The 22,458-nt window shown below is 41.3% G+C and overlaps 1 protein-coding gene and 1 long non-coding RNA gene across 2 annotated transcripts in view; one reads left to right on the top strand and one right to left on the bottom strand.

Annotated features, from left to right (window-relative positions):
- LRMDA (leucine rich melanocyte differentiation associated) overlaps positions 1-22,458 on the bottom strand; it is a 744,858-nt gene that overhangs the window by 180,924 nt on the left and 541,476 nt on the right.
- Positions 3,023-12,815, top strand: LOC307216597. The gene is made up of 3 exons (XR_013839191.1): positions 3,023-3,137; positions 11,450-11,532; positions 12,579-12,815. It is a non-coding gene; the product is annotated as an uncharacterized lncRNA (long non-coding RNA).

The raw sequence follows: 22,458 nt of genomic DNA, 5'->3' as shown, positions 1-22,458 counted from the left end.
ACACATCATAGCATCCAAGATATAGCTATTGGTTGCTGCCCTGTAATCATAACCAGATATGTCAAATTGTGTCCAGACAAAACAAAGTCTGACATTTGTGCTTGACGGTGAAAACTACAATTGTGTGGCATGGATAAGTGCAGCCGCACCCACTGAATCCACCTCCATTGCTGTGCCCCCTTCATCAGGGGCATGTATGCAGAGGGGAGCCTGCTGGGTGCACATAGGAATCTCTGAGATGTAGAACTACATGAACCTCACACCCAAATAGAGCTAGACTAACAAGCCTATTGCCTATACTGAGCTTCTGGTTATAGGATGCGAACAGAAACAACATAAAGATTATTTAGATTGGTTAAAAGGTCCTGCCTGGTTAAAAGGCCCTGCCTGGTTGACAGAAATGGATTAATCAGTGGGCATTCCAGCAGAAAGGTACATGTTAAACACGGAGCTTACATACACTCTGCTATGTCTCAGAACTGAAATGCTTTTCAGGAAAAAGAGAACCTAAGTCTTTTGTGGTGTTCTGTATATTTCATATTTCAAGGCCCTCTGTTTACACGTTGCTCCTCATACTGGAAATCACTGTCCTTTCCAGGGGTTATGGGTTCATCCACTAAAGGAGATCTGGACTCGCATGGTGAGATGAACCTATTGTTTTATTTCTTTGGATGACAATGCAGACTATGTTGTTGTGGTTAGGGTGAGTTGAAAGAGGAATTGACATAAATACTGGCAGGGTGAGTATGACATCTTGCATATCCCATTGCCCAGTAGACATGCATAATATCCAAGGGATTTTGGAAAAATGCACAGGGCAGTATCAATCAGTTAGTGTGCCCATAGGCTGGTCAACATACTCTTGTGGACTGCTCAAAGAACGTACAGAATGCATTAGAAGATAATGTATTACACTAAGTATTGCTGAACTGAAGTATTCGGTCTAGCAATTTTCAGACATTTCAGTAAGGTGTGAATTAATTGTCTTCTAAAGGTTGGGTTAAACTTTAAGGGGCAAAAAATATTCTTACACTTGGCGGGGCAGCTGTTTTCCCCTCACATTTTCTATAAACAAGCAGCGTACCAACTGTACATTTTGAGTCTAGGCATGTGGATCTTTATACACTCATTTTGATCAACACACAATGGATGAAGCCTGTAAGCATTCTCCTCCACACATTCATTTCTACTCTGTTTAACTATCTTCACAGATTTACAATCTTCAAGGAACCATACATCATCTACATAAAAAATGAAATTCCCTAGCAACACTTTTTTCCCTTAAAAAAAAAGCTGCTTTACTTTTCCAAACCACTGTCCATTATTCATGTGTTAAGTGGGAGACAGATCTGGAAGTAAAATAAACACAAAAACACCTTGAAAGACAATTAGTTTTAACTAATTCACATCTGAAGACAGAGAACAAACTTTTGTTACAACAGCTTTCAAAAAATAAATTTCTTCAAAACCTTGTCAGAGACCAGATGTATCCTAGTTACCATTACATAATGCACAATGTTTCACTTGTATAAAATAGAAGATAAGGGCCCAGGGGGAAATACAGTATACACTCCTTTAAAGTTGTTGCTAATGCCTTCAGACTGGGCGCCTGAGTTAAATAAGTGTTTTCAAAATGTAGAAATGGGTCGAAAGGCAGGGTTGGGCTGTCACTGCTGGACTCAACAGAGCCTTGTTTCAAACTGTCTTTTTCCAGAATTGATGAAAATTGCAGCCATGTTAATAGAATTCCATCTACCAGCAGTAATGTTCTGAATGCTCTTCTCACACAGGTCCACTAGTTTGCATGGGGACACTGGCAAGTTGATTCCCACTCAGTCCAGTAAACCCATGCCAGGAGAGCATTAAAACATAATAAATGCATGAACTGGAGCCCAATCATGTGGTTAGGATCTCTTTTACACAGAGGATTATTTGAATCAGGTCTACATATCAAAGAAGCGTTTCAGTTAAACACGTTGCAAACTTTGAATGAGAAATCGGGTTAGAAAAACCAGAACTCCACAGCGCCCTCTGGTGTCACAGTGTTAGAATACATAAACAATGAATATAAAGTGTGTTTTTTCTTTTCCAGTGTAGCTGAGTCCTATGTCAAGTGTGGAGAACCTTTGGTCCTCCAGATGTTGTTGAACTACAACACCTGTCACCCCTGGCCCTTGGCTGATGGAAGTTGTAGTTCAGCAACACCTGGAGGGTCAAAGGTTTCCCCACTCCTGATCTAAGTGGTATGTAACATCAAAAAAGGAGTGAGAGGAGTATGGAATGTTTGCATTTCAGAACTGCCTTTCTGGTTCCAACCAGTCCAGACACGTATTCTGTTTTCCAACAGGGAGCACTTACAAGCCTGCTTCTGAGATAACTGAGGGAATTACCAAGGAAAACATGGACTTCCTTTTGTTTGTCTCTAGTCCCTGGTATTAAGAACTATACAATTCTATACTGTGGAAAGTGGGAATTATCTGACCAAGAGTTCATTTACTTTGTGCAAATCCTATATAAACCAGGGCATGAACTTTAAATTAAGAGGGTATTCTTAGCTAATTTATGAGGTTTTAATGGGAAAGCAAGTGATAAGTTTTGTTATGTGATGTTCAACATATTATCAGTTTAAACCTGTTTTTCCTCCAGTGAAGTCAAGGCAGAATATCAGCAGTAGAGTGATAAAATTTTGAAGGCAGGAGTTTGTCCCTGAAACCACACTAGCAGAGTAAGTCCATAGCCAGAGCCCGCAACTGCAAGCAGCTGTTAAATATGTATATGTATATGTATATGTATATACGGTACGTCAGATAGCATGGTGCCCTTTTTATTAGGATCAGCTCACAGTGACAAAATAAGAAGGTAGTAAAAAATGGTTTAGTGGTTATGACATTGGGCTTTGGCTGGAGACCTAGGTTCATTTTCCTATCAGCTATGAAGTTCATCTTGAGACAGTCACTGCCTGAGCCTAACATACCTAACAATGGGATCATGTGCCAAACCAAACCTGTCACTATCACCACCACAAGCCTACAACACTGGCAAATTCTGCTGCAGCAGATGATGTCGTCCTCCCCCCACATTCCTGCTCCCTGATGCCACTGAAGAAGACAATTGTTTTATCCATTTTATTCTGTGTGGTATGCTAGGTCAAGAGCTGGGCTAAAATCATTCCATGCTGTTGGTGGAAAATCACATAGTTGCGTTCTCCTATACGTAATATCTCTCTAGAAGAAGAAATAAAAACTAGCATAGAGTTGAGTTTCATTGTAAGATGAAAGTCCCATTTTAAATTGGTATTTTCCACTGACAGTCTGGTACATAGTCTATCACTTCATCCTGAGGCATGTGTAGAGTAGATCACAGGGACTGACCCAAGTCATCCCATAAATTTCATGGTTCAATAGGGATTTGGACCCATATATTGCAACAGTCCAATATCCCACTACTCCACACTGGCTCTATATGTGTATATGCTATATTCTGTTTTCTACCCCATCCACAAACTCCTGCTCCAGAATTAAAGGGAGAAAGAGGATTTTCTGGGAGGGGGGGAAATGTTTCATAGGGTTGTTTTTTTTTAAATATAATCCCAGGTAATTCTAATCCACCCTTCTATTAAATGGATTTATGCAAATAACATGCCAGCCGCTTCAAATGAATGAGCCCAATGCTAGTTCCCTGCATTATCTCAATCAACTGATCCTCAGCACCAAAGTCTGAAAATGATCCCCATTTAAAAGCCTACAACTAAAATGGTATTTCCCTCCCCCCCCCACTAATTTGTGGCAGTCTTTTTGATGGTGGGGAAGGTTGACAGAGAAATGTGTTCGAACAAATAACATAATACCACAACTTGCCCTCCAAGCATGCTGCAGCTTTAATCTCTGATGGCGAGAGCAGAGTAAACAGCGCAGGCAGGGGGTTCTCCTTAACCCACACATGGCTAATAAGTTTAAGATAGCAGGCCAGTGCATTTAAATAAAAATCCAGAGTCAGTTTAATAGTATTTGTTATAAAGCTATATCTAATTATATTAGTCAATCTTTATTAGAAGGCTCATAAGTGCAGAGAACTCTATTATAATCCGTCTTTCTAATGATCTCTTCACTATCATAGTCATAAAAGTCTGGGATAAATTAATCATCTGTTTGCAATCATGAGTAAACATCGAGTCAATTAACAATTGATAAATAAACAGCAGACTCCTGAGGCTACTGCTATTAGGAATGCAGGCACTGCTCATCTCCCACACAGCAGCACAGTTCCGCCATTTAATTTCAGTGTGTGTTTCAGAGCTAGGCCAGAACTATTTATCTAACTCTTGGTCACATGGACTGGGGGAGAGTTTAAGCAGAGGGATAGATAGATATAGATAGATAGATGATAGAAAGAAACACACACACACACACACACACACTGCTTGAGCTTTTGCTCACATCCACGCTACACACAGTCATACGTAACTTTCCCTTTTAAAGCAAACAAACAAAAATCAGTTTTGGAAGGGCAGGAGATCCTTAAACAAAACAAATGAACTATCCTCTACTGGGTGAGAATACAGGTCTGATCTTTTCTCTTTGAAGGAGAAGAGCAGTTTAGGGGTGATGGTTTTGAAAGGAAAAACCTTCCTGAGGAGAAAGGTTAAAGCAGTACTTTTCTACCTGTTGATCCATCACCCTTTGTTGCAAATTGCTATGACTGTTTTTTGTTCTGTAAATCCCCCTGGAAACTGAATGGAAGAAACACTTTGGACCTTCCTTTGCCATCAGGGACCTTCTCCAAGCTTGGACAGTGCGATATACAGTGGTACCTCAGGTTACAAACGCTTCAGGTTACATACTGTCAGGGACTCAGGAGCAGAGGCACAGGGAAGAGAGGAGATGGAGAGCGAAGGGCAAGAATCGGAGGGGAGCGTAGGAGAAGAGGACAGTGGACCGAGGGATTCCATGAGCCTCTCCAGAGAATCGGAAGATTCACAGAAGGGGGCACCAGTGGCCAGGGGTAGGGGGTTCCCAAGGGGAACGCCCCAGGAGCAAGGGGGCAGCAGGGACTCTCAGAGCAGTAGCTGGAAATCAGGACCAGCTTCCCCACCAGAGCAGAGTGGGGGGGAAGAGTCCCAAGGATCGGGGCCAGTGCATTCCCCACCAGGGAGAGAAGATAAGGCAGGGCTGACCACGCCTCCATCAGAAAGTCGGACAACGGAGGAGAGGTCAGATCCGGCCAGTATCACGGAAGAGGGAAGCAGTGACCGAAGTAGTGTAACGGTTAGGAGAAAGGTCACTGGGTTGGCGCGAGAGGCAAGTTCAAATGTACAGGAGCGCGGGACAGCAGAGAATGAGGATTGGGAACCGGGTCCTAAAGCCCGCCGGAGGCAGGGGGAGGAGCTAAGCGACTCAGCGTCGGAAGAGTCCAGAAAGGGCAATGCCCCAGCGGGCAGGAGGACCCAGAGGAGGAAAGAGCAGCGGAAAAGGTGGAGCAGGGCTAGGATCTTAAACTGGTGTCAGAGGGGAGGAGACTCAGACGGGACTTCGCCGATCTAGGGTTTAAGACGTAGGGCTGCACGCTGCGGCTTTGAAATGGAAATTGAACTTCAATAAAGACTTTTGTACATTACGACAGCCTAGCGTTGGTCCTCTGTGAGCTGGGACCTAGAGGCAGCTCTGACACATACGCTTCAGGTTACATACGCTTCAGGTTACAGACTCCGCTAATGCAGAAATAGTGCTTCAGGTTAAGAACTTTGCTTCAGGATGAGAACAGAAATCGTGCTCTGGCAGCAGGAGGCCCCGTTAGCTAAAGTGGTGCTTCGGGTTAAGAACAGTTTCAGGTTAAGTACGGACCTCCAGAACGAATTAAGTACTTAACCTGAGGTACCACTGTACAGCCCAAACACTTATTTGAGCCATACTTGGTACCCAGGACTTGAACGAAGCACACACAAATACTTTCAATAGTTAATCAGTATGTTTCAATTGCCATCTAAGTTCCACAATAATGTTGCCAAGGAAGATTATCAGTTACAGTAAATTCTAATTTTGATATTGAAATGGGGGGTGGGGAGTGGGGATAGGTAAGTTCAGCTCAACAATCCTAAAGGATGCTGTTATTATACCCAGGCAATAGCTAACTGACAGCTCACTTTCACATAACATTTTATTTATTTGTTTGTTTACATTTATATCCCAGCTTTTCTCCAAGAGTTCTATGTGAGATACAGGGTTTCCACCTACTCCCAACCATATTACCATCACAACAACCTTGTGGGGTAGGTTAAGTTGAGGGTTAGTGGCTTGCCCAATATCACTCAGTGAGCTCAGTGAGTGGGGATTGGAACCTTGGATTCCTGGTGAAGCAACAGCTGTGAATGTGAATATTTGTCTGCAGAGCTTGCAGAGCTTCACTCACAAGTTTATTTCACTATCCAAACCCCTTTTTCAGAAAGTCCAGTGTTTCCAGAAAACACAAAGCATTCTAGATGAAAGGGCGCAACCAAAAGATGGGGGGGGGGGGTGCGCTCCTGAAATATTTGGTAGCAGAAAAGGAGGTGCGAAAAATGCAAGGCTACATAAAAATCTTATAATCCATGAGCAGCCTTGATTGCAATTTTTCCACGGATAGCAATTAATTTATAGCTTCAAACACAGGAGATAGAGAATCCTGTTAATCAAGAAAAAGGGAGCAACTGTTCTTTTAGAGCATTTAATAACATTGCATCAGCTTGCACACAGCAAAATAAAAATTGAGGATGGGAGGAGGAAGGTTAACAGGAGACATGCCAGAATTAGAAAATGAGGTTCAAGGCAATATTTCAACTGTGAATTTTTAAACTTTAATGAAGTTGGCACACACTCCTGGTGTTAGATAACAAATCCTGGTGTCAGTACTATAGAAATAATCCACTTGCAACCCTGAGCAATTTTATATTTCTGACATTCTAACACCTTATAAACTGTATTGATAGCCCACATATACCATAATACTTAGGAGCTCACCCATAGGAAATATTTTTATAAGGCAGAACTGTGTAAAAGCACATAAAAGCAACATGAATTCTGAATAGTAACTCCATATTGATCGAGGATGCTTCCATTGTTTAGCCAAAGGCTAAACCTACCCTAGCTGCAACCTAACATGCTAAATACCAGTAAACTATTCCATCAAAGTTCCTACAGGTTCCAGTTGTGATCGCGTCACTGTCCTGCAGACTTGGAAATCATGGCCATGTTGATACATAATGGGCAGCTTTTCTTGTCCACATAGTCAAGACCTGAAAGGTTGTTACTTCAGGGATAGTGTCCCAAGGTGATAACTTCTGCCCAAGCAAGGACTTCCAGGGTGCTTCTGCTAGTCACTTGCTGCCTGCTTTAGGCCATTCATACATGACTGGGTTTCTCTGTTTGACAGTCTGGTATCAGAAGACTTGAAGCAATCAGGCCTCAGTTTCCTACATACTGGGTCCACCAGCATAGTTGATGATAGAAGGGAATGTAACATTAAGGTAAAGGTAAAGGGACCCCTGACCATTAGGTCCAGTTGTGACCGACTCTGGGGTTACGGTGCTCATCTCGCTTTATTGGCCGAGGAAGCCGGTGTACAGCTTCCGGATCATGTGGCCAGCATGACTAAGCCACTTCTGGCGAACCAGAGCAGCGCACGGAAACGCCATTTACCTTCCCGCCAGAGTGGTACCTATTTATCTACTTGCACTTTGACGTGCTTCCGAACTGCTAGGTTGGCAGGAGCAGGGACCGAGCAACAGGAGCTCACCCCGTCACAGGGATTCGAACCGCCGAACTTCTGATCGGCAAGTCCTAGGCTCTGTGGTGAGCATCCTTAATTAATATATACAGTAAAAAATAAAATAACTGCATAACAATTTAATGCTCTGCGTAAAAGGTGTGTCTTTAGGAGCTGCTGGAATGCCAACACGGATGGGGACTCTCATGTTTCAGCACAACAGTGGTGCCACCAGTGAAAAAACTTGCCTCTGCATTACCACACCATGTATATCCTCGTTTTGACTATGAAAGAGCATGCAAGATAGCTAACAGCATTCAAGAATTACAAGCAAACAATCATAGTAATCAAAAATTAAAACAATTCTGAAATAACAATAAGAGATAACATGGCAGGTAAATCAATCAAAACCATCAGAGTCAGCATAAAAACCCACGTTAATAATAATAATAATAATAATAATAATAATAATAATAATAATGCCTGCCTTTTAAAAAAAGTATTCATAGAAACAAGCCCATGGGAGAGAATTCCACTCCTGGGGTGCAGCCATAGATAAGGCCAACTAGTATCAACCTAGTATCAGGCCAATGGAAGGAACAAGAAGTACTAACGAAAGAAGAGTGGCAGATGAAGGTGATGGACTTTGCGGGACTGGCAAAGCTGACCGGGAAAATCTGAAACAAGCGTGATCAAGCATTCTAAAAAGACCGTAGTAAATCTATAGAATATTTGAAGGACCATTGTAAGCAACTAACAACACAGGCAGGGTTGTAAGAAGACTTGCAACATTAACTGTATTTACCTTTTTTATATTTATTTAGAATTAAGACACTTCAGATGAGTGAATTGTAAATTGGAAAATGTATAAATGCTATGATACAGAGGTTAACTTTGAAAACCACGAGGTGGGAGGGAGGGGAGTCAATATGCTCTTAAGAGCTAAAGAAGTAAAGTGAATAATGATGATGTGATTAAATATTATAAAATGGAAAATCAATAATAATAATAATAATAATAATAAACCTAGTATTAGGCCATATCAGAACATAGAGAAGGGCTCACCTTAGATAGGATGTATCACTGTGGATAGGATGGTAGCAATTTCACTTATCATCTCCGTATTTCCATCAAGGATGGATCCAAAGTAGTTAGATAAAAATAAAAGCTCAACCTGTCAGCTCTGATTAAACCCCAGCACCCAAGAATCTAGAGGGGGAAATCTTGCAGCCAGGGATCTGTTCTCCCACTAACCTGTAACAATATTTTCAGGGGCTACTTTCAGTTTGTAGGCCTCCGGTTGAATACTCCAAAATGATTGGACATTTCTTCTCTCTTAAATTACTGGCAGAACTGTTCTTCTCGAGAAGAACATACGTAAAACCCCAAAGAACTCAGAAAACTTGCCCAAAACACATTTCCCCAACTTGGAGTGAAGTATCCATCAGTTCAATCGGTTTCTTTTCAGCGACAGTTAGACACATTCCTGAGTATGAACCACCTTCTCCCATATTGAGCTGTAACTTATGACAGCAGCTTTAATTAAGATCTACTGCATAACATGGAAGTAGAGCACATGTATTTGACCATGCTAAGTGTAATTGGTTGACTGCTTTCTTTGTCATTTGATTGAGGACCTTGATCATATTCATTTTAATAAAATTAGGACAAGTATCATTTCAGAAAGAGAAGTAATTATCTCTAAACTGTAATCTGCCTTCCTTTGAAACGTACGACATGGAGAGTTCTCCTTAATGGCAAACTTATAGTCGAAAGACTTAATTAAGCATCTTTTCTAATCAAATTAACTTTCATTTCCTAAGTAGAGGTTTCTAACCTCAAAGTGGCTTTAAACCATTGTTTCTTTCAGCCATTACCTTTGAAGAGAAAGATAATATCCCCTTGAAGTGATCCTCTTAGAATGAGCTATTATGCACTGACTACAAATACAGATATAAAGCTAAAATAGCACACACAAACACATACTGCTTCACTGGCTATTGCAAGCTAAGTTTGAAAGCTTTGGAATTAGCTCGGATGCCAGCAGGAAGTCACAAACAATATGTTTTGTCCTTTTAAAATTAAAAACAAGCTATTATGCAAAAGCATTTCTTCACGAGGAAGCTGCAAATGAAAAGGTGTAAAATGGCAGGTTATCATGCAACCTTCTGCTGTTTATAACTGGCAGGGACTGTTTAACGTTAATGAACAAACTGCAACACTAAAATATAAATACACAACAAAAGACTAGTATTTCAAGCATTTGCTTCGGTATACACTTTGAAAGTTGATGGATAAAGGTAAAGGTAAAGGGACCCCTGATCATTAGGTCCAGTCGTGACTGACTCTGGGGTTGCAGCGCTCATCTCGCTTTACTGGCCGAGGGAGCTGGCGTACAGCTTCTGGGTCATGTGGCCAGCATGACTAAGCCGCTTCTGGCAAACTAGAGCAGCGCACGGAAACCCCGTTTTACCTTCCCGCCAGAGAGTGGTACCTATTTATCTTCTTGCACTTTGACGTGCTTTCGAACTGCTAGGTTGGCAGGAGCAGGGACCGAGCAACGGGAGCTCACCCCGTTGCGTCAACCACCGACCTTCTGATTGGCAAGTCCTAGGCTCTGTCGTTTAACCCACAGCACCACCCGCGTCCCTCATATTTTACTAAATCTGCCTACCTGACAAGTAGTTCAACCGCAGGTTGCCTTGTTACTTCATCAACTTGTCTGAATGACTTTATGGTTCAAAAACAATGCAAAACCCAGGTCCCAGAACTCTGTACCCACTATTTGTAGTTTCCAGAAACAATAGGCTTTTGCAGTTTGCCTTAGGTTTTGTATTAGTTTAAGATTCATCTTAATGGGTTTTTTTGTACTGCTTTAAAAGCTATTTTTAGCTGTTTGCCTTGATACACACATGTAAAAGGTGAATCTTTAATTAATTATTTGTAATTGTTTTTGAATTGCAATAATAAGATGCTTTTTAAAAATGTGATGCTGGTATAATAATAATAATAATAATAATAATAATAATAATAAATTTTATTTATATCCCACCCTCCCCAGCCGAAGCTGGGCTCAGGGCGGCTAACAACAACAAAACAGTACAAAAGTACAGCACAAACAACACTCTAAAATCATTCATTATAAAATTAATTAATTCAAGCCACTGGCAACCATTGGGCCAGAGCTCCACGAAGGTTGCCGAGGGAGGGAGTCAGGCTGTGCCCTGGCCAAAGGCCTGGTGGAACAGCTCTGTCTTGCAGGCCCTGCAGAAAGATGTCAAGTCCCGCAGGGCCCTGGTCTCTTGTGACAGAGTGTTCCACCAGATCGGAGCCACGGCTGAAAAAGCCCTGGCTCTAGTTGAGGCCAGCCTAACTTCTCTGTGGCCTGGGACCTTCAAGATGTTTTTATTTGAAGACCGTAAGTTCCTCCGTGGGGCATACCAGGAGAGGCGGTCCCGGTATTCAGAGGCGGTATTCATATCTTGAGATAAAGTGCTGTGGATGCCAGTAAAAAAAGACAAGTCAGTAATCTGTTTCAAGGTGTACTATCACAAAAAAGCATTGATAATAACAACTGCTGCTCCTGCTGCTCAGGAAGCTGAAATGAAAGGCACAACAAGCAGACTGAAAATCAAGTTTGGGACTCATTTTATGCAAATGGGGCGGGCTCAACTCAGCGTACTTGCTGCAATACGCTGTTCACTCTTTCCAGATCAGGTATTCAGTGGCGCTTGCCCAGATAGGCCAACAGCCAAGGGAAGGTGAGGAGAAGCCATGCAGCCATAAGGAATGAAGGTCTGTGACCCTGATTGTAGGGAGCCCCTTTGAGGTTTGGTTTTGTTTAGCAGAGACTACTCTGCAAGCCATTTTGCCAATATAAGCACTTTCACAGGCTGAAAATGAAGGTTCGGAGCTGGATGAGTTTGGGAAGCTGAATTCCAAGATTGATGGTAGTCATCATTGCCATGGAATTCCAACCACATTTACAAAATTTATTAAAAGCCCCGTCCTTTTAGAATTTCTAGCCATTTCTCCAGAAAACATATACACACATATAGCGTGTATATAAGTGCCTGTGTCTATGCGTATAAAGGCGACTCTCAACGTACGTTCTGGAAATCTCACATAAAGCCAAAAAAATTTCCCGGACACCTGCCCCCCCCCTTTTTGCCAAATGTATAAAGTTGAATCCATGCAGGTTAAATGTGCGCAAGTTACACTTTACAAGTGTGTTTGTGTGTAGCCAAAACATTTCCACAATGTTCCATCTTGAATCCTACTATGAGCATGCCCCAGAGGCAATTTGTCTTGCTGGTACCTCCGACATGAATATTATGTGCATGTAAGCAATATGGCTACTCAAGTGCACATAGGCCCATTAATGAATGGATGAGGTTTGATTGGCTGGTTTACTGTGATAATATAAATTTACTTTTGCAAAAGCTTCTATGGTAGAGCACAGTGGATAAACTGAACAACAGCCTTTTGCTTTGACTGCATCCAAAGTATGCAATAATAGCCTAACTCAGTGGTTGAACACATTCTAAGCATGCAGAAGACCCCAGGCTCAACCCAGAGTTCTTCCATTTAAAAGCCTATTTGATTTTTGGGGAGACATCTGCCTAGGATCTTGGAGAGGCAGGGCCAATCGGGCTAGGCTGAATCCAACGATCCAACTCAATATGCTGGATTGGTTGCAGCTTCCATTACATCCCGCCCCTCCCCGTGACCCCATGGAGATCCCTTATGGGACCTCAGAGGGCACTTATGCATAGGCCAGCCCATCTCAGAAGAAGTAGTTTATATAACTGGATATCCTAACCTGGCCTTTTTTTTTACAGACTCCTCTCTGAGCAGACAGGCTGTGGGTTCCGCTGTAAGCAGAGAAGCTGGTTCCAGATCAGGACACCAAGCTGTAATTGTGGCCATTTTAGCTTAATCCCTGCAGCAATTTCACTCCTCTCTCTTTCTTCATGCTGCGGGCACAGGACAGCATTTTGTGTAATGATCAAAATGCATGCTACTGAAAATGTGGCAGAGAAATGTGTCACCACGTAAATATATTATTTAATGCCCAAGGTTATTGTTATTAGCGCTATGGTTTTGTTCCAATGTTTTGCATTTTGCTTTCTCTAAAGGAAACTGCTTGGCTATTTTTCATCATTAGAGTTTTGCAGGTACAACATGACTTACTCCTAGTATGCGCATGATCGTTAGATTTAAGAGCAAAACAGCAGGGAAATAGTCAGAGGAACACACCATTAAGTCCTTTCCTTATCATCCTCCTCTTGCCTCCCTTCACTAAGCATGCTGATCCCCCCCCCCCCTATTTTTGTTAAATTGTGATAGACATCCAAACATCGAATGTGCAGGTTTTGTTCATGGTTGATCCAGGCTGTTTGCCCAGCACCATGACAAGCACCTGTGTTTGAAGTGGAGTCTGCTATTGTAATATTTAGTGAATAGGATTTCATTGGGAACTGATCTGTGTGCAGTGAGGAAAAAGGTCCTTTTACACACTACTTGTAATGGAGTGGAAAATTACATTTCCCATTGCAAGAACATCCCCATTAGTGGGAAAGCATATTCTTTAGCAGAGAGCTGGAATGCACCTCAGGCAGTGACGGGGTGACAGCCCAAGTAATGGAGGCTTGGAAAGACCTGGAAGATACTGAAATGAAAAAATGTTTTTCTTTATACATTGTGGTTGCTTCATAAACGTTCTTCCCTGATACATCAGAAGCAATTGGATTTGGAACAGTGAGGTAAAACACAAATTTAAACAAGCATGCTTGTCATTTCTGAGAAGGAAATATACCCTTGTAGAATAGAAAATGTTATAATATTCTCCTTAAGTAACTGTCCTAACCACTCAGTTTATGGTAGAGATGCTCCATTGTTTTAGTCTGCTGCTATAACTCTGCTACAAGGGAGATTTCATAAAGTTTGATGGCTTAGGGCCGGTTTATGCATTATGAAAGCCAAGCGGAGACCGCTTGAAACAGGCTGTACTGGGCCATTTATCCACAATGCAAATCCATAATGAGAACAATGGCTTCCCTCATGGATTGCTGTGAACAAGTGGAAAGTCTCCATGGCACATTGACAGACATTCCTGACAGGAGCTGATGGTAGCTCACATCCTATGTTAATGGCTGCCACTAGTGATGCTCCTTAAGTTTATCCATCTCGCAACATGTTAAAAGTATTGCAAAATCATGACCTTTGCCTTTGAAACTAGTCTTCTGCCCATAATTCATACTGAGAGTGTCATGAGCTTCTGCGCCCCTCTTATGTTCATGTACAAGCTGAGTTCCTCAGAATAGATGCTTAAAAAGGTAGCTCCTGTACCGGTGTTTGGCAACTGTTTCTTCTTTGCTGACACTGACATGAACTTTTTAAAATGGACATGCAAATTTCTCCCACACACCCCAAATGCAGTGCAGGCATTTTGTGTAAAGGGGATCTCTATAAAAGCAAGTCACAAGTCACAAAATATAAGAAAAGCCCTGCTGAATCAGACCAAAAACCTATCTAATAGTGACCAACCCTGTGTTCATTGTTAACAAGCGTCCGCACCATCAGTTCTGTATTTTTTATTTTATTTTATTTTTGCAGGACCTTAAATTTGCAGCAGGTCATGGTTTTCTTAGAATGCATTGAGCTTATGCAAATTTCAAATACTGTACACCTGAAATGTGCACAAATGAACAAGGTAAAATAATTTAAATAGAAATCTCATACATCTCAACCAGTGCTATTTTTCTAGAAAAAGAGGTGCTGGAACTCATCATGAACATCTCCCTCGTTCTCTTACAATGGCAATGGCACATACCCAAGAGGTGCCGGAACTGAGTTCTGGCAAGTTCCAGCTGGAAAAAAGCCCTGATCTCACCATAGAGAGGAAGGCTGAGATCAGATCACTTGTGTGCCTGCTCTTGTGGTGGCATCTTTTGAAGGGCAACTTCAAAGCCCCTGCTCTCCCTTCCTCCAATTCTTTATCTTTAATCCAGACTTCAACCAGGCAATTTTTCAAAGAGAGGACTTTTTCCAGAGACCGTCCTCTGCTAGATCCTTCAAACAGAGGACTCTTCACTGTAAAGGATAAACATGACCACCCTAACTCAAACTTCAAAACAAGCACCCCATAATCTGCAATACCACAAGACCCATCCATCACATATCTTTCAACTAGACTATTGCCCTAGTTGGATGTGCAAACGTTATAAAGTTCCTCTGATGTGTACCAAGGCTCACTATCATGAATACAGCACCTGGAAAATTTAGTCTTCTTGTGATTTATTACAGCACATGCAAGCATTTTTTTGCTTTTTTTTTTTTTTGCTTTTTGTAATTGCATCACTTTGAAGTAATAACTGCAGATATGGCTTGCCACTTTACTTGAATAGATCTGTTGCTAATATATGGCAAGCAGCTCCTGCTGGGTGGACTCCTGATTGCCATGGACTTTCTGCAATTCTGTCTTCAGTTTGCACAATGGTCACAGTTTTGGACCATATCTTCAATTTAAGCCTTTAAATTGGGCTAGCACATTGTATCCCTTGTCCATCATTCGCAGCCTACCATTCCAATATGTCCTTGGTGACTCCCACTCAGCATCTCTGGGCACATCTTCACTCCTTTGAACACCATTACATTTTCTACAGATACATCAGCTCTGTCATTCCAGAAGTCACTGTGTGTGCCATCTGTGCATGAGCCTCCCTGCTTTATGGTGAGTCAACGCACTATCTGTTGTCTTCTACCAGCATATGTGAGGATGCAATAAGTGTTGCAGCACCATGATCCCTCAGATTTGCACAAAATCAGAAAGCTGCAAAAGTGCGCACTAAGAATTTACAATTGTCTGTATGCTTTTGCACACTTCCTGGACAGGGATATTTTTTATAACCAAGGTTATAAAAAAGCTATCTGTCAGTATTTAATCGGCATATTGAATCAACAAATTAGAAGTGGGGACAAAAACAAACAGGAACACCTACTAGTATGAACAGGGAAGACCAAAGTTATTCCACATATACTAATTCAAATACTCTGGCCTAATTTGAATGGGTGAAAAGTGGATTAACAGCTAAATAGTGCTCATATGTGAATAAGTCATAAGGCTTTCTTTTCTTTTGTTCACCACCTGCAATACTTTCTCTCTCTCCTTGCTCTGACTCTAGTTGGGAAGGTTTTTGCTTGTTGAATTTCCTTCTTCTGACTAGCTGTTCCGATGGCACAGTAACAAAGGACATAGAGCTAATTCCCAAGACTCCTGGTCTGAATCAGATAGGAAATTGTATCCAGTGATACAATTTAGTTACCTTTATAAAGGTTTATTGATTACTATCTATGTTTTTCATTATTATGGTTTTATGCATGTTTGATTTGTAATTGGTTTGTGCATTTGAATTGAGTTTCAGCTTCTATTGTATTTGTATTTGCTTGGAGAGTGATCAAGCAGTTTATAAATCTTCTAGATAAATAAACAAACCCTTCCTCATCTAACCCCAACACTGCAATGGCAGCCAAATGCACACTGACCAAGCTACTGTGGGTCAAAATTATCCATAACCCAATTAACACTGGATGTTCAGCTATTTCCTTTGGTCTCAGGACAACCTAGCAGATGTTGGCACTGAAGAGGAGGATTCCATTTTGTTACATATATTTTTTGCTTCAGGCAAGCATTCCTGATGAATAACCTTGTGAAACTTAAACAGAAAAGAATCCCGTGGCATGCTAAAGGCTAAGAAATATATCACAGCACAAACTTCTGTGGACCACAGCTCATTTAGTCAGATGTATCAAAAGACAAAAAGCATTGAGGACATTTTAAAACAAACTAGATTTTGTTGTTTCCATATCAAGTTATAGACCACCCATCCCAAAGGCTTGAGTGGGAAGAGAAACAGAAACTGGTTATGATGCTCACTTAGCTGAGCCACTGCCCCTCCCTTAATCCAATAAAAGGAGCAATTCCATGCAACCCTGAACTATAAACCAGTGTGATATTCACCATTTACGCTAAACGAAATATGCATTCCACTCCATTTTTATGCATTCGATCTAAATGTACACAATATCTATGGTATATAATTATCTGCCTTAGAGAGTTCAATTTATTGTTTAAAAATAGAATAGATATTATAGAAAAGAGCAGTGTGGTAAAATGATTTAAATTATATTGGAGCGGTGGGAGGTTGGGGGGGGGAACTTGCTTAGAAACCCAACAGGAAAAAAAATAATTTCAATAATACTCCTGATCATATTTTCCACTGTTAAGTGCGCAAAAATTGTGTGGGTGAGAAATAAATATAAATTTCTCGATGGCACCATCATTGGCATTTCTAAGCATTCTTTTTCTAAATATATTCTTTATCTGAGCTGTCTTGAAGTACTTTTAATATAATTAAAGGCACAAAATGAGTGCCAGACTTGTCAATTTCGACAACAAAGTGCTGAAAGTCTTAGTGAAACCGAAAGATCCATCTCCCACACATTGTAATGAATAGGTTCATAAAAGGAAAATAGTTTAATTACATTTTAGTTCATGGATTGTTAATAGGCTGGAGTATCTAAATTGAATAATGTGATTCTGGTATAATAATTATGTGTAAATGAACTTGTTTAAATGATATTTTACAGCTTCTTTATAAAATTACAGCTAGAGGCAATGCAGTGATAGACACACAAAGGCCGTGCAAAAATTATCATAAACTATTAGCTTGTTTGCAAAGGGTTTTATGTTAATCTTTTAGTACTTAAAGCACTCTGCAATTAACATATCACGGGGAGCTGCCTTGAAGCAAAGCCATGCAAATTGAAGTACTCAGATAAAAAGCCATTCACATTTTCTTTAAAAAAATGAAAGAAAAAGGGTAGTGTAGCACTCAAAGAAGACTGGTTTTATATTTGAGATTAAGGAGGTGTAATGATTGTGTTATCTAACGACGGTTGTAATTAAAGCTTTTCTCCTGAAGACATGACAATAGATACGGCATTGATTTCGCTGTTTTAATTGTGAAAGTCATTTCATTCCAGGGCAGAAGATATGAATAGCCTAAAATCAAAGGGCTAAAAGATGGCTTTGTTGATATTACTTGTTCAACAGCTGCCTTGTGGCTTGATACACAGATGAGAGGGAATGGTGAAAGAAATCCGGGAGGTGCTCTGTATTGTAATTTTCCTGCTGGTTTCCTTTCCTTTTATTGAAGGGGGGGAAAGGCAAGCTAGGAATCTGGATAGAATCGTAAACAAGCAGCCTTTTCACATCTCTGTGCTGTTTTTCCTCCATTAGATTCTCCTGAACAAAAGGAGTCATAAAAGGACCAGGACTTAGGCTTTTATGGCTGCACTTCACCAACGACAAAAGTTTATGCAATAAAGCCATCATCTGTTCTCAGAGATATCACACTTTTAGTGGAATATAGAACTCTCCGTGTGACAATAATTCCAGTTATCAGAAGCACTACAGAGGCGAAACAAAACAAAGGGCAAAGAGCACAACAGTTGCTGTGTTTTATTTATGTTATGTGTACATATGCCACTGTCTGCAACGATAGCAGGAACCAGAATTTTCTATGACCAGGTTCTATGGAAAGAATCAATTCTGTGGAACATCACCAGAGAATTGAAACCTAGGGAAAGAGCCACTTTGAAACCAATCATTGGGCAACTCTTACAATGTTAAGAAAAATGTGTGTGTTCTAAGTTTAACCTCCTGTTGCATCAAAGTTTGTATACAACAATTTTAACAGATTTTCCCTCACATTTGTATCACATTTGATACAAGTTCTTATCATTTGCCAGTGTTGGGTAACTTTGCTACCAGTATGGACTCCTTGGGGTTACATTCAATATAGCACTAAGTAACTTGTTCCATGAGGGATGCGGGTGGCGCTGTGGGTTAAACCACAGAGCCTAGGACTTGCCAATCAGAAGGTCGGCGGTTCGAATCCCCATGACTGGGTGAGCTCCCATTGCTCGGTCCCTGCTCCTGCCAACCTAACAGTTCGAAAGCACATCAAAGTGCAAGTAGATAAATAGGTACCACTCTGGCAGAAAGGTAAACGGTGTTTCCGTGTGCTGCTCTGGTTCACCAGAAGCGGCTTAGTCATGCTGGCCACATGACCCGGAAGCTGTACACCGGCTCCCTCGGCCAATAAAGTGAGATGAGCGCCGCAACCCCAGAGTCGGTCACAACTGGACCTAATGGTCAGGGGTCCCTTTACCTTTTACCTAACTTGTTCCATCTGTGCAAGGATTCATGCTTGCACAGTGAACAACATGTTCCTTAAATTTGTTCTGCAGGTTGTCCCAACCCTCCATAATAGATTTGGAGAGGGTGAAGGGTGCATGTATCGGGGGGTGGGGGTGGACTTCTATTGCACAAGCATAAATCCTTGCACTAACAGAACAAGTGCATTGGAGTGTGTGCCCTCCTGTGTGTTTTATGATAAAGCATAAATAAGACTCAAGTCATGAGATACTCAATGGGAAAAAACCCTCTGATGCTAGTTGACTGGACACAACATTTGAAATCTCAAAAGGTTAATTAAAACCTTGGTCAAAAACATTTGTTTGTTTGCTTGCTTGTTTGCTTTTCTATCTGGCTCCAAGTATTCCCCCCACCCCAGCTTCTAAGTTTTGCACAAAGTTTTCCACCCCTCCCAATAACTGAAGTGTATGCTCAAATGAAGAGTAAAGACAATTAATCCCTATTCATTCGGAGGATTAATCTTCTGTTGTTTCAGTTTACCTCTGAATCTGTGATCCCCATGATTGTGAAGGATTCTGATGCTGAATGATGCAGTTCTCCTGCTAAAGGAAAGGAAGTCCAGCCAGGAAAGCTGCATGAATGAGATGCCACCTGAGAACACATATGTGATAGTTCCTTTCTTCCAGCATCCCTTTAATGGGTTGCTTACACTTTTGTTCTAGTCATCCTCTCAGAGTTCAGAGAACAGTATATGTATGTGGGGTCTATCAAGACTTCCTCTGCATAAATGCTTGAATATATTTATGGAACGAGTCCTGGAGAAATCCCATTGGCCATCTTTGGATATCTCTCTTGTCCTGTCTGGAATTCAAGCATTATTTCTTCTTCTTCTTCTTCTTCTTCTTCTTCTTCTTCTTCTTCTTCTTCTTCTTCTTCTTCTTCTTCCATAATTTTTCCAGCTAAAGTATTCTGAAACTACTTTCCTGTTTCCAAGGACTTAGTGTGGTGTGAGAACCAAAGTTCCTCCCTCCCTTCCTTCCTCCTTCCTTCCACACTTATACAACACTTGCACACTTACACAAAGTTACTACACATTTGACAAAAAAAGGAAATATCCTCAAAGAAGACTAAATTTTCCCCCATCTTATATTTGTGCAGCTGTTTCTTACTGCCTAAGTGTAGACCCTAACATTTGTCCCTATTGAAATTCATTTTGTTAGTTTGGGCCCTGTTCTTCAATCTGTTAAGGTCACATTTATTTATTAATTATTTATTATTGAATCCCGATTCTGCCTTCAGTGGCATTGGCTACCTGTCCCAGTTTGGTATCATCTGCAAATTTTATTAGGTCAAGGTAAAGGGACCCCTGACCATTAGGTCCAGTTGTGACCGACTCTGGGGTTGTGGCACTCATCTCGCTTTATTGGCCGAGGGAACCGGCGTACAGCTTCCAGGTCATGTGGCCCGCATGACTAAGCCGCTTCTGGCGAACCAGAGCAGTGCACGGAAATGCCGTTTATCTTCCCGCCGGAGTGGTACCTATTTATCTACTTGCACTTGACGTGCTTTTGAACTGCTAGGTGGGCAGGAGCAGGGACTGAGCAACGGGAGCTCACCCTGTCCTAGGGATTCGAACCGCCGACCTTCTGATTGGCAAGTCCTAGGCTCTGTGGTTTAACCCACAGCGCCACCCGTGTCCCGCAAATTTTATTAGCATCCCCTCAATTCCTTAATCTAAGATGTTGAACAATAACCGGCCCAGGACAGAACCTGCAGCACACAACTTGTCTCTCTTCCCCCGCCCCCCCCATGACAAGGAACTGTTAGTGAGCACTCTTTGGGTTTGGTCTTTCAACCAGCTACAAATCCACCTAACAGCTACCTTCCAGTCCCCATTTTACCAGCTTCTCCACAAGAATATCATTGCAGATTTTGTCAAAAGCCTTACTGAAATCAAGATACACTACATCAACAGCATTCCCCTAATCCACCACACTTGTAACACACACACTCTCTCTCTCTCCCCCCCCCCTCTCTCTCTCTCTGTGTGTATATATATATATATATATATATATATATATATATATATATGATGAGATTCGTCTGCTATGAAAAAAAGAGGACACCTTAAAATAGAGGCCTGTCCTCGGTTAAGCTGCCCTACCTTGGCAATGGCCTGCAAGCCCCTTATCCCTCCCCCAAACTTTTTTTTGTGGGGTTGGGTGGGGAGCAGCAGGCTCATTGACCAACATAGATTCAAAGCAGTTAGGCGAATTAAGTACAAGCAAATCAACCCTTTTGAAACTTGAATGTGCAGCCTGATTTTTGATAATTACTCTGTTGCTCAAAGCCCAACAGCCCATGTTAGAACACTTTGCTGCAGAAAAAAAATACGTGAATGAGTGGAACAGAAGGAAGCATAAACTTGAATTATTTATTTATACAAATCACTGCTACTTTAGGTTTTGCTAATAATCTTCATTTTAGCACAAGCCCATTCTATTCAGACTCATTACTTACTAGAATCCATTCCATCACTACTCTCTCCCACCTCCCTGTAAATAGCAAATGCACTAAACTACAGTGTAATTAATATAATTAAAGTATTAATAAAGATTGAAAGGGTTGGACACTGTGTGAAGTGCTTAATTTTGTGTATATTTTTCTCTGATTGACTGTTTAGGTTTGTGTTTTGGCTGTCACCAAGATTATGTGTAATTAAGCCAAAGGAAAGATGTGCCTCTCTTTTTCTTTAATGAGAGAGGATGGCAGACAAATTCATGGCTGTTTGGGTAGTGGGTGGTAACTCTGCCCACTCTTTTGTAGCTGCTATAATTCCACATTGTTCTTTATTCATGCATTGCACGTTCCAGTATATTTTGGATACTTCTATTTGTATGCAATGGAGAACAAATGATTACACTGGGAAAAGAAAACATATGAATTTTCGACCTCCTATAGCAGGCTAGGTGGTGGAGATGGCAGTGAACTTCTGGCCTTAAAGCTGCTGCAGCACAGTAGCTAAGACATTGAGCTGTAAATCAGGAAGTCCTCAGTTCAAATCTGCCATGAACTCATTAGTTGGACTTTGGAAAAGACTCTTTCTCTCTCTCTCTGTCTCTGGCTGCATTTCCACAATATAGGCTAATAATGCTAACCTATCTCAAAGAGTCTGTATAGCATAGTATATACTATAGTATAGTATAACAAAGGTCTGTATAGTTAAAGCTATGGCTTTCCCAGTAGTGATGTATGGAAGTGAGAGCTGGACCATAAAGAAGGCTGATCGCCAAAGAATTGATGCTTTTGAATTATGGTGCTGGAGGAGACTCTTGAGAGTCCCATGGACTGCAAGAAGATCAAACCTATCCATTCTGAAGGAAATCAGCCCTGAGTGCTCACTGGAAGGACAGATCGTGAAGCTGAGGCTCCAATACTTTGGCCACCTCATGAGAAGAGAAGACTCCCTGGAAAAGACCCTGATGTTGGGAAAGATG

This window comes from Podarcis cretensis (assembly GCF_951804945.1).
Source record: "Podarcis cretensis genome assembly, chromosome: 5".
Lineage (NCBI taxonomy): Eukaryota > Metazoa > Chordata > Lepidosauria > Squamata > Lacertidae > Podarcis > Podarcis cretensis.
The sequence above is the reverse complement of the archived record's forward strand: the minus strand, read 5'-3'. Positions and strand labels throughout refer to the sequence as shown.